The 4,295-nt window shown below is 32.6% G+C and overlaps 1 long non-coding RNA gene across 1 annotated transcript; it reads left to right on the top strand.

Moving 5' to 3' along the window:
* The first annotated feature begins 749 nt into the window (after nt 1–749).
* Nucleotides 750–4,295, top strand: LOC133861791 (uncharacterized). Its single transcript, XR_009899078.1, has 4 exons — nt 750–833; nt 992–1,034; nt 1,393–1,525; nt 4,002–4,295. It is a non-coding gene; the product is annotated as an uncharacterized LOC133861791 (long non-coding RNA).

The raw sequence follows: 4,295 nt of genomic DNA, 5'->3' as shown, positions 1-4,295 counted from the left end.
CCCAACGAGCCCATTAATGAGTTTTGTGATGAGTCGAGTCCTAGTAATTGGGAAGGAAGACTCCGCTAAGATTATTTTTTGAAAGATCTAAGTATTGCAAACTTTTTCAGTTTTCAAAACTTGATGGAATGCTTCCTTCCAATTTGTTTTGTGATAAGAAAAGTTCAAACAATTGAGTGAGGTTCCCTAGAGAGTATGGTATGTGTCCCAGCAATCTATTTCCATACAAATACAATCCTAGCAGCTTTTGTAACTTCCCAAAATAAGTGGGAATAGTGCCTGTGAAAAGGTTTCCTGGAGTAATACTAAAATGAAGACTCATGTCCTCCTTGAGTCCTCCTAAAATTGATGTGGTTTTTAAAATCACCATTAGATATGTAATAGATCATCATTGAATTTTGATCCAATGGTAATTTTAAAAGTCACATCAATTTTGGGAGGACAAAATTCAATAGTGATCTATCACATATCTAATGGTGATTTTAAAATCACCATTAGATGTGTTATAGATCACTATTGAATTTTAATACAATGGTAATTTTAAAAGCGACATTAATTTTGTAAGGACTCATGGATCCTCCTTATAGCATTACTCGGTTTTCTAGCATCTTATATATATATAAAAGCTGAGTTTTGTCTAAGTGAGAGCTTAAACTCTGCCACGTGGCATGAACCGGTGATTGTAAAAAACTGAACCGGTGTTTAATGTGATGTGTTTTGATAAAAAATAATAGCTGTCAAACCCAAACGTTTTCTTCTCTCCCGTCTCTCTCCAAACCCAAACGTTTTCTTCACCACCGTCCCTCCCTTCTCTCTCTTAACTTTCACGGACGGTCTGTCTCCCTCTCCCTCTCTTTCTTCTTTATTCTTTCCCTTCTTTCTCTTCTCTCTTCATTCTTCCTCCGTTTTCCTTTTCTCTCTCTAAAGCATGTTCTCTCTCTGTTTTTGGTTTTTGTATTTCTCAGTCTTTTCTTTTTTGGCTTTACTACAGGATTGAAAGTGGGTCATTTTTCACGTTGATTTGGGGGCTTTCGGTACACATATTCTTCTCTTCTCTCTCCTATTACGGTTTTTTTTTTCCCCTTTTCTCTCACTCTCAGACGAACATCAGGGAAGATTTCTGTTGTCACTTTTGCTTTGGTTGTTTTCTTGCAATTCTACTTGAACGCTATATGTTTGATGAAATAACTAAATATATTTTAGGAGAGATTACTTCAATCTTAATATGGGTCATTTATTCTCTTTCAATTTTCAGTTTTTTTTTTTTTTTTTTTCCAATCCTTTTTCTACTTGAACTCTTTGTGTGTGATGCAAGGTTTTTATCAATCATGAATCCAGGAAGACTTTTTTGTGGCCTTCGACTTTATCTTTCTAAATGTGATTTAAATGCAGGAGGGGGTGCAAGACGCAAAGAAGGCAAAGCTATAGTATTCAAGGATTGGAAATGAAGTCGTGTCTGCGCAAGTTACTCCATTTTTAGTTAACTTTTTCTTGAATTCATAGTCTGAAAGTAAATTAAAAAAAGGTATAGAACATTGCTCCTACCAATTACCTACTAGCAGAAGTTTCTTTACAGTGGGTTCTGCTTGGTAGTATTCTCTGCTTTTGAGGGATATTAGCGTGAAACTGCCATGAAGTTTTTTTGCTGCCCTATTTTGGGTTTGGTTTTTTCATGACCGTCGTCTTTACTTTGATGTATATTGAGTTATTTATTTAGTTTTCTTATGGGGCATACCTATGATATTAAGTCAGTGTTATAGACTACTATGGGACTAAAATGCGCGCCCATATTTTTCATTGATCCAGTGTAAAGAAATGGGGTCCAAATTCAATATCAAATACGGCTTTGGCTGCTGTACTAGAGAAAGCCAAAGAGCTTTATGTGCCAAAGGATATTCTTGACCACAATATTAAGAAAGGTTTTGAGAAGGGATAAGATGCGTACATGGAGAAAATCTACGATGTTGGTATATGCTATGATGTTCAAATTGTTTAGAGATAGTTAGTCAAGGATTGACACGTCAATTATTTTACTTCATATTGATACATCTGGATGACTTTATTTGGTTCTTGAAAAAGGCTTCTTTATTATTTCCAGGTTTTTCTTGATTTTTCTATTTTCTAAAAAAAATTCTTGATATGTTTGTTTGTTTTCTATTTTCCTTGAATGAATTCTGAATCAGAGCGACAATAAAATTTGGATAGTGAGTATGATAGCAGTATGTTCAACTTGGTATAGGTATGTATTGGTTGAGGGATAATTATATACTTTAACATGAGTGCCATTTATATATATATATATATATAAGTAAAAAACAAATCAATTAGTCTATTAGAACTTTTGGTCAAGAACTAAGTGTCGTAACCCTCATGTGTTTGCTATTAGTTAGTTTCTAGCTTTATTGATGCAAATTTGTGTGTTAAAAATTTGATGATGACGGGATTCAAGGCTTTGAAAATGAAGTGGCAAGGGCTTTTATTATTGCTTCTGCTTTATTCCACCGGTATACATGGATTGTATTTACTCTTGACAAAATTGCAGTTAGGATTTTGATTGTTCATAATTTGCTCTTCTTCTTTATAGTGTTTGTTATGAAAAAACAACTTCATAAAAAATGTGGTATAGGCCAATGAATGATTTGTTGGATAGTTGCATTTGAGGGTTGCTGATTTTCTGAGTTTGCCGGGGTTAAATTTACTAAAAATATTTATGCAGTGTCTACATTTTTTTTGGTTAGTTCATACAAAAATAAAAAAAAAAATAAAAATAAAAATGACTTGAGACACCATAGAGTTCTATAAAAAATAAAAACACGAATGGTGTTTTGTAGTAGATCGAGAGAACCAAGTAAATCTAAGATAACTGTCATTTGTTTGAAACCACTTTATGTTGTTTGATTTCAAATATGTCAAAAATTAAGGAATGTGTATAATGTGCTGTGAGAACTTTTTGGTTTCTACATTATGAGTTGGCGTTGTTTAAATATTGATGTGAGAGATATGCTTTGTATTGCCTAAGTGGTTTAAAATTTTATACTGCTTCAGATTGTAGTTTCTTTTCTTACAAAGAATATTTTCTCAGGTTAATGATTGTGTATTGCTGGGTTTGTTGTGAGATATTATTTTTGTTTGTAAATTTTTGATCTTTTTCATTTGGTTTCTTTGTATGATTTTTAATACACTTGGGCATTCTATCTATTTGATGAAATATGAATAAAATATGATTTCCAGGTCTAGGGGAGATTTACTATAATGGCTATAAGTTCAACAAGTTTGTTTCTAAAAGACATTAGCTATTTAGCTTATATAAGCCAATATTACTTGCATATTTCTGAAATGATTGTGAGAGAAACACTTCACTTCTCAGCATGGTGTCAAGGCATTGGAGGAAGAGCAAGTAGGCTTTGTTTTGCATCTTATGGCTACAATCACGCTCTTATGAAATTAGGTTGATCTTATATGAATTTTTTCACTCACTATGCAAAAACCGTGGTTTCATGTAATAGAATGAGTTCACGACAACAATTTGTTTCATATGTACCCATTCAGTGCATAGCAATGCTAGAAATCATAATGGTAGGGCTCTTATTGATGTATTTTTGGCAATTCTGCTTCTTCATGGGTATAGTTCTAGCATTTTGCTGATAAATTGTCCAGTTAATTGCAATTCATTGATGTTGGAACCATTAAAAAATACCTTGACATGTTAAATTATTTCACATATTTATGATTAATGTTACTAAACGTTAAATTTGTGTAAGTCATATTGTAGTATGTAGATACATAGCATTTAATGTAGATAGCCCTGAAGTTCAAGAGTTGTTTGTATCCCTATTTATTAACCATTCATATTTTTTTTAATTTGTCCATTGTATTTGTATACATATATGCTTTTGTTCGTATTTTTCTTTGGCTCAAAATCATTACCTTATTCTAAGATTTCAACTTATTGATATGTTGTACATTGCTACTTTTGGTTTCACTTGCTTTTGGTTGGACAGATGGAGGGTAGTCTTGCAAAGAGCTCTACTCAAAAAGTTTGAAGCTATCAATTATGTATTTAGGTTCTTCTTCAACTTCCATAAGTGAATAAAGTGATTCACATTGTATGGCTGTAATTTATCTTTTTTGATATGAATCTGGTGGAACTGGGTACTTGACTTGCTATCTTTCTTTCCTACTTTTCTTTTTTTCCAAAGATGTTAAGAAATTAATCCAAGTCCTTGGTTGAGTTACTTCCAATTAAGATTATTCCCATGAACACCTCGTATCTGAACATTTAGTAGGTTTTCTAG

Source organism: Alnus glutinosa, chromosome 2, assembly GCF_958979055.1.
Source record: "Alnus glutinosa chromosome 2, dhAlnGlut1.1, whole genome shotgun sequence".
Classification (NCBI taxonomy): Eukaryota; Viridiplantae; Streptophyta; class Magnoliopsida; order Fagales; family Betulaceae; genus Alnus; species Alnus glutinosa.
The sequence above is the reverse complement of the archived record's forward strand: the minus strand, read 5'-3'. Positions and strand labels throughout refer to the sequence as shown.